The sequence below is a fragment of the Poecile atricapillus genome, chromosome 27 (assembly GCF_030490865.1).
Source record: "Poecile atricapillus isolate bPoeAtr1 chromosome 27, bPoeAtr1.hap1, whole genome shotgun sequence".
NCBI lineage: Eukaryota > Metazoa > Chordata > Aves > Passeriformes > Paridae > Poecile > Poecile atricapillus.
In genome coordinates, this window is record NC_081275.1 from 5,378,071 (window position 1) to 5,391,386 (window position 13,316).

The window sequence follows — 13,316 nt, forward strand, 5'->3', positions numbered from 1 at the left end:
ATGCACATACTGCAACAACTTAACTTTGGAGGGTGGAGCAAATTCTCTTAACATTTTTCTTTTGTGAAGTTTGCTCAAACTAAACAGGTGACTTTGTATAAACATGATTTAGTTCAGCAGCTAGTAATGCCACTGTTTCAAGCTAATTACATTACATTTCTCTATTTTTTAGTAACTAACCACTCTCTATCTCAATTTTTTTTTTGTTTGTTTTTTTTTTGCATCAAGTCCATTTTAGGCATATGGAGGTGACTAACAAATTAACTTCCATTAAGGAAACTCTAATATTTATAACATTTTATAACCTTTAACGTTTAAAACTTTTATTAAGGAAAGAAACAAGATACTTACTTTTAAAGTTTTCTCATAACTTCCACAGAGGAAGTGCATGACAAATACCCAGGCCTTCTATAGGACACTATTTTCACAAGGTTGTAGCTACAGAATTTGCTTTAAGGCTACAACAAACTACAGACTGGTGGGCGTGTTCCCCACAAGGTATGACCTGCAGCATTGGCTTTATAACTGAAATTTGCCAATTCTGGCTTTTTACAACAAAACATACAAAAAGCAGAGGGGTGTGGTCCCCTCCAAACTGGAGCCATTCTGCACAAAACTTCATGTAGACAAATTAATTAAATCTTCAAATTAATTTACTACAATTTTTACAATTCTTTCAGAGAAAGATGTGTTCAAACTTCTGAGCACACAGAAGAAACCACAATTCTCACAACTCTTTTGAACGATCAAAAAAATTCTTTAGACAATTTTCCCCCTCGGGGATAAAAATTAAGGTGAATCAAGAGGTCTTTGTTTTTACTAAGACACACACCTCTCCTTGATCCAGACTCACTTTAAAAGTTGACAACGGCTCTAGGTTGGTGGATATAATGAGAGCCTTTGACACTCTTAATCCATTTTTCTTATCTTCTGGACTTTCTCGACAGTCTAGCTGTTTCTGGCTTTTTTGCAGACATTGCCGTTTTCAGTGTCCTATGCCCTGAAGACAGCACACTGATCCTTTCCCAGCCGCTGTTTGGCTTGGGTCTCCCCTGCTGGGGAGAGAAAGCTTCTGCCATTTCCTCGTGCCCGATCCCGTCCTCTCTGTCCCGGGGGACCCCTTGGACCTTGCGGTTTTTCTCTCTTTGGCCTGAAAAAGGCTATCACTTTCGCCTTTCCTCCTTGTGCTCACTCTATTTACCACACACTGAATACCAGAGCCAGTTCCTGTCCTGCCACATTGTCCAAACAGCTCCTCCCCACTCCAGTGCTCCCGGCGGGCACGGCCGGCAGCACCACAGGCGGCCAGGGCGTCCCGCAGCCTCAAAGGGCCGGCAGCTGCTGCTGCCCCTGCCCGGGGCCGGTGGGGTCAGGCACTGCCCAGTGCTGAGTCCCAGCAGCCTCACAGGCCACCAGCCAGTGCTCCTGGTCCCGCACTTCCACTCTTGGTCCCTGCTTCAACCACATCTCTCCACACTCCTCATTAACCAATTCTGTTCCAGCACACTAACACAATCCATCCATCCCCTGTTGTCAAAGACTCTTTCTTGACTTCCCTTATTGTCTCCCCCGCCCCGGGCGTGGATTCTCGAGATCTCTTCTAGTTCTAGGGGGTGATATGATATGCTGCTCCCTTCCCCCTACACCACTGTTACTTTCACGTGGAGCTGTAGGGACAGCATTTCCCTGATCCCTTTGCCCTGGAAGGTGAGGATACAGGGACCCGCAGCCGGCCCTAGGCCAGCTGGCAACACCGGAGGACAAGACGGGGGAAAGCGCTGAAAAACACCCCAATCCTCACTGTTTTCTCTTCCCCCCCCCCTCCTTCCTCCTCTCCCTCTTTTTTCTCAACACACAGACCTCCCCTGCTGCCCGTACAAACTACATTAATCCACATTCTCTTTCAATCCAGCTCTCCTCTAGACAACTTCACAGAACTCAACACAAATGAATTCTGTTTTCTAAGGTGGCCATATAAGTCCATTTGGCAACTTATACTCTGGCCATACATAATAACAATATTTCACCATCATCTCCATAGTTACTTCTGTGTGAATGCATAATCTGTCCCAAGATCTCAGCATTCTCCTTAAGGGACTCTCCGGGGCTATTATGGGATCGTCATCCCTTTTGCCAGGACCCCTTCCTGGCTGTACCCTTGCAACCTTCCATGGGTACCCCGTTTAGCCTGTGCTACCCTCCGTGGGTGCCCTCCCAGGCTTGCCTGTGCAACCCTCCCTGGGTGCCCTCCCAGGCTTGCTCCCCGAAGATCCCATTTTACTCACCGGTGAGGTTTTCAGTGGTCCTTCCCTGTGGACTCTTCACGGACCCCCCTGGTCCGCCACTCGTCTGTCTCCTGGACAGTCTCGGGAACCCAATCGATCGCCCGGTGCCGGCCGCTACCAAGGGGAGCTGATCACCGAAACCGGGTGAGGCGCGCCTTCAGCTCCGCTCGCTGCCCGCCGCCCCGGACGGTGGAAATATCCCGGACCGAGCCCCCAAAAATTGTCAGGAAAATTAATCCACAAACACCAGAGGTTTATGTCCAAAAAGGAGACAGAGGAGTCCTTTTGCTTTATTTGAATAAAGGGAGAGGCCATGGGGCATTCCCCTGGGGTCTCTCAAATTTTTGGTGGGCGCAGCCTCCTTTTTATCCTAATTCCCGGCCGCTTGTCCCTTCTCTCTTTCCCCATAGGCTGAGGTACTTGAGAGGTACAGGCTTCCCGGAACGCCTGATACCGGCGGCGATACCTTCCCCCCCCCCCCACAATGCATAATCCCTTCTTAATTTTTATAGAATTCATAGTGTTCTGTTAGTGCCCCTTTGATCTTCTACTGGAATCCATCCCATTGTTTCTGTCATCTCTCACTGATAGCTACATCTTATCAACTGACCCACAGCTTGTTTGTAAAGACAAACCTGTCATTCCTCTCAGGTGGACCCTAAATTTGGATAGGGGTGTTGCCCGATCCGAAGAAAACACAAACAACCGAAGTCATTTATGCGGTGCTTTATTGAGGGCCTGGGAGCCTGTGGACTAGCGTCCAAAGACAGAGCCCCCTTCCACAGAAAAATCACAGGGTTTTTATATGTTTTCTACATGATTTCTTCATCATCACAATTTCTTAATTTCTTTCACTACTTGGTACGATTATCTCTTTGACCTTTAGGTTTTGCCAAGAGGTGCATTCTTTAGATTATCTCCTAGCTACACTGCTTACATTGCAATATCTGCTATACAGTTCATCTGCAGGTTACATGCGGCCTACCAAGCCTTAGCATAACTACTACTAATGTCAACTAATGCTAACTATTATGGTTTGCTATTATCTTAATAATACAGTTTATTGAATCAAATGGCAACAATTCCCCCCTTTTGAGCATTCTTCAATCTTCTGCAAGAATGCTCAACTCTTAGTTATCGTTGGTTCTTTCAAATGCTGGATTATCTTGCCCAACGACATCTTCATACTTCAGAGGAGGTCAGCGTATTTCATTGAGGCGTATCTCATTGGTTCTTGCCAAGGCTTTTATCACTCTTCTGGTGCGTCTTGTTTCCTTTTCGATGACTCCTAGAACACACTTATAGGCTAACCAAATGATTAATAACAAAACTGCAAATAACAGAATGTACTGTACTATTGATGAAACCCATCCAGAAACCTGAAGTCCTAAGGACTCAAATATAGCTCCGATCCAATTATGTTGTGCTTCTTTTTCAATTTCTTTTGCTTTGGATCCAATCGTTTCCAATTGAGAAATATCTTTTTCTACTTCAATGGTCATATTTGGAATATGGATGCAGCAATGGTCAATTTTCCTTGTTAGATACTGACACACACCATGCTCTTTTAATAATAGCATATCCAGTGCCATCCTGTTCTGTAAAGTCATTGGGGATGTGGCTTGTAATTGCAGATTCATGTCTTTAAATCCTTTCTTTGTGGCTGCTGCTAATCTCTCAGTTTGCCCTAGCAATTTGTATAGCATTTCTCTGTTCCTATAAGAGGCTACAGGTGCAAATAGTGATTCTAAAGCCCATCCAAATTTAACTCCACCATCTGGCTCGTGCCACTCATTTTCTAACTCAGTGAATGCATCTACTTCTCTTTTCTTCCGGTTGGGTTTTAATTTTGATTGTTTCCACAGGGGGCAGAGAGTGGGGATTCCTAGAGTGATTTGTGTTACCGGCCCATCTATAGGAATATGTGTAGTCCATTGTCCATGTCCCATTACCCAGACTAAATTTCCTGGACTTTTGATAGTAGTAACTCTACAACTTACAGCTCGTCTGATTCCACTGTTTCTGGATGCTTCTCCTGTAATTGTATGATTAAATCTTCTGCATTCACATCCCCACTTCAGTAGTACTCTAAGAGGAGCCAGGCTAATTTGGCTTTCAGGGGTATCACATGTAATGACTTTAGTACAACTCCAATTTTCCTTAGCTGCTATAATTTCTCTTGTAGAGGTCCCTGTTCTATAGACTTCTTCCGGGGTTTGATTTTTACTTCCTGTCCATTGTATACACCAGTCTACTGCTCCAATATAGCTATAATGTTCTAATAAACTCGGACCCCATACGGTTTTCCAATCATCCCACAATGTAGTTTGGCTCGTAATATTTTGGCAATCTTGTAACTCATCATAACTACACCACCCTACACCATTAAACCCTCTTATACAGGTAAATTGGCTGTTGGGCAGTTTCATACAATCTTCTTCAGGTCGGACAACTACCTTTTGGACAGTCTTTTGACATACTGCAGATGTGTTGTCTGCTGTCTCAGGTAGTAATGGAATGGGAATTATTCCCCACGGAATTGGTTCTCCTGCTGCTTGTGGGAGGGGCAAGCATGCTGTAATTCGGGACACATTTTGGACTTTCCCAAAATCTCTAATCAATCCTACTACTAAATTCTCTTGTTCGTGACTTTGATGTACTGCTACTTCTGTATCTCTCAGCTCTCTATGCTTCTTTCCTGTTAGGGATACTATGTAAGTAGGCCTGGTCTTTTGTGCATCCTTACCCCAAACTGTGACAATATTTGCTTCTGGATAATCAGCACCTTTCTTCCAGGTTGCTTGCACATTCTGGACTTCAGTTTTCTGGTCATAGGTCAGGTTCACATCCATCCTTTCCACTGGTTTGGTAACTGCAACTACAATAGAACCGTTAACAAGAATTGGTTTCGTCATTACCAGTAACAATATAATCAAAAAGGCTACTTTCCGCGAAAGATCATCCGTGTTGGAGAGACTAGCTGAGTCTCCCATTGTACAGGGACTTTCTTGACTCGGGTGTAATGGATCCATGAGTCGATTCCTTCGACCTTTACTGCAGTGTAAGTTGTCAGGATCACTTGACGGGGCCCGTCCCATGCCTCCTTCAAGGGGTGGGTGGACCAATTCTTCACGTACACTTGGTCTCCTGGTTGAATGTCATGCACCGGATTCTCCAGTGGCATAGGTCGATTCCACTGCAAGGTTCCCCTTAAAGCATTAAGAGTTTTGTTTAGTGACATGATGTAACCAAATATTGTCTGATCACCCTGCACGTGCAAATCTCCTTTTAACACATTAGCATGGTATGGTTTTCCATATAGAATTTCATATGGACTGACTCCCACTCGCTCCCTGGGTTTGATTCTGATTCTAAGCAATGCCAGTGGCAGTGCCTGTGGCCACTGTATCTTTGCCTCTTGGCAAATTTTCTTAATTTGTCCCTTAATTGTTTGATTCATTCGCTCTACCTGACCACTCGATTGAGGTCGCCAAGGGGTGTGTAAGTCCCAAGATATGTCTAACATCCTGGCCACCTCTTGCACTATTCCTGCTGTAAAGTGTGGGCCTCTATCTGATGATAGTCCTAACGGTACCCCAAATCTTGGAATGACTTCCTTCAACAGTGTTTTGACTACTTCCTTTGCCTGATTGGTGCGACAAGGAAAGGCCTCAGGCCATCCTGAAAAAGTGCACACATACACTAAAAGATACTTAAAGTTCTGTGCTTTCGGTAATTCTGAAAAATCTACTTGCCAGTAATTTCCTGGTTCTGGTCCCACTGTGTAATTTCCCCAACTGGATCTGTTTCCTAACTATTGGGTTATTCTTCAAACAAGTTGGACACATGGCATTCACCCGTTTTGCCAATGTTAACATCTGGTTAGAAATTACTTCTCTTTTTAGAAATTTTACCAATGCCTCTGCTCCCCAATGGCATTTATTATGTTCAGTCTCTAAGATGGCTTTCATAATCCGGGTGGGAACTACAACTTGTCCCATGGCTGTTACATACCATCCAGTTGCATTCTTTTGCGCTTTCAGCAGTGATGCTAGTTTTTCGTCACCTGGGGAATACTTCGGTTCTTGAATCAAATGTGGAGTTACAGGACTCACCTTAGTGGGTATCAGGGCCATTTGGGTCCACACTTCTCTGGCCACTTCTCGTGCTGTGACATCAGCCAATTTATTTCCTCGATATATTTTTCCTTCTTCCTTCTGGTGACCTCTCACATGCATTATTGCAACCTTTTCAGGTTGGTGTACTGCATCTAGTAAGGCTAGAATTTCAGTTCTATATTTGATAGTAGTTCCTTGAGAGTTCAATAACCCTCGTTCTTTCCACAAGGCGCCATGAATGTGCACAACCCCAAAAGCATATTTAGAATCAGTCCATATATTCACTTTCTTTCCGGAACTTAACATTAGGGCTCTAGTGAGTCCAATGATCTCAGCTTGCTGAGCTGACGTTCCAGGAACCAAGGCCTTTGCTTCCACTGCAGTGGTAACTGTTACCACTGCATATCCCGCATACCTGGTACCATTTTCTACAAAGCTGGACCCGTCGGTAAACAGTTCCCAATCCGGATCTTCCATTGGAACATCTTTCAAATCTATTCGGCTGGCATGCACTTGTTCAATCACCTCCATGCAGTCATGTGCCAATTCTCCTTCTTCCTGCTCACTGCGGAGAAATTCTGCTGGGTTAACATGATTAGTCATTTTTAGATCCACATCATCCTGTTCTCTCAGAATTGCTTGGTATTGCAGCATTCTGCTGGATGAAAGCCAGTGACCCCCCTTTTGTTCCAAGACTGCCAGTACCATGTGAGGCACAAATACCTCTGTTTTCCTTCCCAAAGTCAATTTCCTGGCTTCCTGGATGAGGGTCACTGTGGCCGTAACTGCCCGCAAGCATGACGGCCAACCAGCACTTACTGTATCTAGTTGCTTCGAAAAATACCCTACCGGGCGTTTCCATGAACCAAGTCTCTGAGCTAGCACTCCCAGTGCCAATTTCTGTCTCTCATTCACATACAACTGAAAGTCCTTGTTTAAATCTGGAAGGCCTAATGCCGGAGCTTCCTTCAATGCTTGTTTCAAGTCTTCAAAGGCCTTTTTCCTCTGTCGATTCCAGCTCAACTGCGGTTCTTTCAGAGCTTCATATAATGGTTTAGCTAGAAGTCCAAAATTCAGAATCCACAGCCTGCACCACCCTACCATTCCCAGAAAAGACCTTAGTTCTTGATGGTTCCTGGGAAGGGGAATAGCACAAATAGCTTCCACTCGATTAACTCCCAGCCGTCTCTGGCCTTGGGTGATTTCACATCCCAAATATATTACACTTTCTTTTATTAGCTGTGCTTTTTCTTCTGACACTCGGTAGCCAGCTTGGCCCAGCATATTCAACAGAGCAATAGTCAATTTCAGACACATTCCTTTTTCTGCTGTTGCTAAAAAGATATCATCCACGTACTGGAGAATGACATAAGAGGAAGGTAACTCTCTTACCTCAGCAGTCTTCCACTCTTCCAATTCCTTTGCCAGTTGATTTCCAAATATTATAGGGCTGTTTTTGAAACCTTGCGGCAATCGAGACCAGGTGAGCTGTCTCTTTCTTCCAGTATCAGGACTCTCCCATTCAAATGCAAAATATTTCCTACTTTCCAATGCCAGAAGGATGCAGAAGAAAGCATCTTTCAAATCAATAACAGAGAACCATTTAAATTTTTCCGACACAGATGTTAATAGAGTATACGGATTGGCAACCACTGGGTGAATGTCTTTAGTAATATTATTAATTGCCCTTAAATTCTGCACTAGCCGATACTTGCCATTGGGTTTTCTGACTGGAAAAATAGGAGTGTTAAAGTCTGATTCACATTCCTGCAAAATTCCTTGTGCTAAAAACTGAGTTATCAAAGGAGCGACACCCTGTTTAGCTCCTAACTTGATTTTGGGTATTGTTTTATTCTCACTGGCTGAGCTCCTTCTTTTAGTTCTACTACCACTGGCTGAGCAGCTTTTGATTTTCCTGGGTTCCCCGACTCCCATACCCAAGGTACTACAGCTTGATCTACTTCAATAGGAATAGGAGAGGGATCAATTTCTTTTATTACAAACAATTTAGCAATTTCTTCTCCCGGAACCTCTAATTTCACCCTCCCATTTTCGAATATGATTCTGACATTTAATGATGACAACAAATCTCTGCCAAGCAATGGCTTGGGGCAATTAGGCATATACAAAAACTGATGATCTAATTATTTTCCTCCAAATCTCAAATTTAATGGTTGTAAAAAGGGTCTTTCTTCTAATTGTCCCGTTGCCCCCACTACCTGTATGGTAGTATCGCTGATAGGTCCTAACTTTTTGTTTAAAACTGAATGCGTTGCCCCCGTATCCACGATAAACTCTTGTTCTTTCCCATCAATATCAATCCTGACCTTCAAGTCCTGTTCTAGTCAGCTTTGATTCTGATAATTCCCCAGTACAAATGCTTGGGCGCGCCACCTTCTGGATTCACAGGGTAACCTGTTGGTCCATTCACTGGCATTCCTCCCAGTCCAGCTTTCACTGGGCACTCATTCTTCCAGTGTCTTATCTGACGACAGAACGCGCATTGATTGGGAGCAATTCCTCCTTGCTGGGGACCAGGAGGGGCCATCCCCCGTCCTCCAAATTTAACATTCTGGAATCCTGCCCTGCCACGTCCAAAACCACGACCGCGCCCCAAACCACCTCTGCCTCCCCCCCTTTCACTGGCTTGCTGCATTATAGCTAGTATATTCGCCTGCTGTTTCTTGGCCGTTTCTTTTTCTCTGTTACTATAAACTTTCCAAGCCACTTCTAGCATTTTATCCAAGTCCCGAGTATCTTGTCCTTCTAACTTCTGCAGTTTTCTGCGGATATCTTCCTGTGTCTGACCCAAAAAGATTAAAGCAAGCTGCAATTTTCCTGCTTCACTGTCGATCTCCAAATCAGTGAAGCGTCTAGCAGTTTCCTTAAGTCTCTCCAAAAACGCCGAAGGAGATTCATTCTTATCCTGCCTGACTGAATACAATTTTGACCAGTTTAGTGTCTTAGGCATCCCAGTCCTGATTCCTTCTACTAACAACTCCTGGTACACCCTGATAGATTCTATTCCTCCGACCCTGTTTGGATCCCACCCCGGATCATCGCTCAGAACTAAGTCATTTACTGTTTCTACTGTACAACGCAGCCTAATCATCCCTCGAGCACGCTCTTTCATTGCCCGTAACACCATCTCCTTTTCGGTGGAATCCATCAAAGTATCTAGCAAAACCTGCATGTCATTCCAATCTGGATTCTGGGTTTTAATTATCATTTTGACCACCCGGGCCACCCTCTCCGGATTCTCACGGTAACTGCCTGCTGACTGCTTCCAAATCACCAGATCTCCTGGGGAGAAAGGCACTTTCACAAGCACTTTCTCTCCTTGGGGTCCCATAGCTTCCCTTAAAGGGGCAATAAGCTGGGATTCCCCGTATTTTTTACGTCCCTGTCTAGTTTGTGCCGCGAGCGGAGTATTTCGCTGATTCTGGGGAGAAACAGGGGAAGGGGTTGTAGGTCGGATAACAACTTTCTTAGCATTCCCTGGTACTACTGTTATGTTTGCCACCTCCTCCTCCTCATCCTCATCCTCTTCCTCAGTACTGGTTTCTGGTAACGGTGGATACAAAGAGGAATGGGGTGAGACAGAGGGAAGAGGTGAGACAGCAGGAGGGGTTGAGACAGCAGAAAGGGGTGAAGCAGGAAGCGCACCGGGTGACACCATAAAAGACAAATCCTCTTCTGGTCGAGAGGTTAAGGCTAAGCACTGAACACATTTAGATCTTTCTTTACAAACCCCCACACTTAGATTCTTTCATCTCCAATACCATTATTCCCCACTCAGTCTGCCATTCCTTTTTACGGCGCAGTAAATGAAACAAGTCTAAATACTGTATTTCATCCCATTTTTCACTTTCCTCCAGATAGCGCATTAACGAATTTATGGTGTCATAATCCACAGTACCATTCTCTGGCCATGACGGCCCTTCTCGCTTATATTCGGGCCACCAATGATTACAATAATCAATCATTTTATCCTTACTCATCTCCTGGAAAAACCCTTCACTTTTCCACCTCTTCAGTAAACATCCCAGCGGGGTATTTTCTGGGATACCTTTATTAGACTGAACCATAGACTTCAGTGCTTTGGCATTTTGAACCTTACTTACAGCCGTACAAAAACTCGGTAACCGATAGCAGCAACCAATATGCAGCAATATACGAAACAATAAAAACCACAATCAATATTGACAGTCCAACAGAATCAATCATACCAGACACTCACACAACAATCACTTCAATACTGAGGTAGTTTCACTCTTAGCAGCAACAACTTACGAACACCTAAACAATAATTCAACAAACGATCGTATCAACCAATAAGCAGCAATATACAAAACCGCAATCAATATTTAAAGTTTGACAAATTTAAGCAAACCTCATACAGCAAACAAAAGGGACTAAATACCAGATAAATACCAGACCAATCCAACTTGCCACTTCTCGACGCCGCGAGGGGCAAGTGCCGGACCTGCGCAGCTTTCGCCGCGTCTGACAGCCGGCGCCTAGGCTTCCCAGACCAACCAGACGTCTTAGCCCAACCCTGCGAGGATCGCCGCCTCGTCTTATGAGCAGGCACCCAAACCAAAACCAGAAAAATAAAGCACCTTCGGGCTTACCTTTTGCAGTCGTCCGTCAGGTGCGGGGGTCGGGCACGAGCCGATGACTCCCCGAGAATCACTCGGTGCCGGCGTGGAGTGGATCAGAACGCGAACCGCCCCAGTCACCTTCGGAGTCCTGCCGCGGTCGCCAGAAAACAACTGTTGCCCGATCCGAAGAAAACACAACCAAAGTCGTTTATGCGGTGCTTTATTGAGGGCCCGGGAGCCTGTGGACTAGCGTCCAAAGACAGAGCCCCCTTCCACAGAAAAATCACAGGGTTTTTATATGTTTTCTACATGATTTCTTCATCATCACAATTTCTTAATTTCTTTCACTACTTGGTACGATTATCTCTTTGACCTTTAGGTTTTGCCAAGAGGTGCATTCTTTAGATTATCTCCTAGCTACACTGCTTACATTGCAATATCTGCTATACAGTTCATCTGCAGGTTACATGCGGCCTACCAAGCCTTAGCATAACTACTACTAATGTCAACTAATGCTAACTATTATGGTTTGCTATTATCTTAATAATACAGTTTATTGAATCAAATGGCAACAGGGGTATAGGGAGGGGCAGTTGGAAACCCCTCTGAGACCTAACCCCTAGGGTCGGGTGGACCCGAAATTTGGCAAGGGGTATAGGGAGGGGCAGCTGTGACCCCTCTGAGACCTAACCCCTAGGGTCGGGTGGATCCTAAATTTGGATAGGGGTATAAGGAGGGGCAGCCTCCTGCTGGCCCTGCTGCTGGCAGGGGCCCCCTCCCCAGGAGAGGCCAAAGAGCTCTGCCCAGAGCCCTGCCACTGCCCAGGGCATGGGCGCCTGGACTGCCGCCACGCCGGCCTGGCCACCGTGCCCCCGGCCAGCCGCCGCCGGGCCCTCACCGTCCTGTGAGTCCTGCCGCCCCACAGAGCCCTGCAGCTCCCCCTCCTCGGGCCCCTGTTGCTGCAAACCCCATGTGGGACACCCTTGGGACTCCCTGGCAGGAGACAGGGGGGTTTGGGGGCCCAGGCTCAGCACGAGGGTGAAGCCAGGCTGGACATGCTGGGCCTTCTCCAGGCAAAGTCTGCTTCCAGCTCAGCAGCCAAATGGCAGGGAAATGGCTTTTCCTGAGAGGGGACGGGCTGGGTCTTCTGCTTCTTTGCAGAGATTTCACTGGAAACTCCATTGCTGCTGTTGGAAAGCAAGCCTGGAAAGACTACCCATGGACTGAGACCTTGTAAGTGCCTTGCAGCATTTCCAGTGTCAGCAGTTTAGGTATTTTCCATCCTTTGGTCTGGGGTTGGAGCATCAGGCCCCACACCACCGTTTTCACTGGAATTCAAAGTTGTGTTGCTCCGCAAGGAGGGCTGTGAATGGCCACAGCTTCCCAGCATGGCAAGAAATGCCCTGAACCGCGTCTCTTGCAGCCCAGGGCACCGTCCCTGTGTCTGTTTGTCCAGGGATGGAGCTGTGGTCAGCTTCAGCTGGCCGGGAGCAAGTGACTGCTCTGGCTAGGGGTGGGGACCATGCCTGCAGTGACCCAAAGAGATGCTTCAGTCAAGCTGCTGCAGGAGATTTTCCCAGGCTAATCCCAGGTGATGCTGGACAGCAGCCACTGTCACAACGTCCCTGTGTCCGTCCCCTTGCAGAGTGCTCAGGAAGAACGAGCTGCGGGTAGTGAAGAGCCATTCCCTGGAGGGGCTGTTCCTGCTGAAGCACCTGTAAGCACCGGGCCCTGCCCATAGTGGGGGGCTCCTGCCTGCCCCTCTCTGGGGCCCTGCTGCTCAGCCCAGCCGCGGGCACGTGGCCTTTGTCCCTCCTGGGATCCAGGCAGCAGAGGCAAGTAAAAGCGGCAGGGCAAGTGGAAGTGACATTTGCTGTTCTAACTGGAACAGGGATTTGTCCTGCAATGAGATCCTGTCCGTTGAGGAACGAGCTTTTGAGCCACTGCCTTTCCTGAAGCTTCTGTGAGTGATAAAGGTTCCTTCTGGTGTGTTTAGCACAGTCTTTGCATTGGGCACCCTTCCTCTGTTGGAAAATGCTCCTGTTCTTTTCCCAACAGTCCCCAAATGTGCCCTGCTTAGAGGCCAGCTGAGCTGCAGAGCTCAGTGCCCATGGCCGGACGGCCACGCCAGGGGCACCGACCCCAGCGGGGCTGTCCACACGCAGCCTTCAGAGCAGCCAGTTCTTGCAGCCTTGGCTGCATCCTGGAGCAGAAATAGTCGGCACTTGTGCCCTTCACTTGCCCTCCTGGGCAGGCTACAAACACCACAAAAGCAGCAGTTTCCTCCCTCTTCCACCTTTCATGTGCAC

At 46.6% G+C, this 13,316-nt stretch overlaps 1 long non-coding RNA gene across 1 annotated transcript; it reads right to left on the reverse strand.

Moving 5' to 3' along the window:
* Window positions 1–3,088: 3,088 nt before the first annotated feature.
* Window positions 3,089–11,176, reverse strand: LOC131588889 (uncharacterized). The gene is made up of 3 exons (XR_009279666.1): window positions 11,038–11,176; window positions 5,032–5,494; window positions 3,089–3,573 (listed from the first exon to the last, which is right to left on the reverse strand). It is a non-coding gene; the product is annotated as an uncharacterized LOC131588889 (long non-coding RNA).
* Window positions 11,177–13,316: the final 2,140 nt, after the last annotated feature.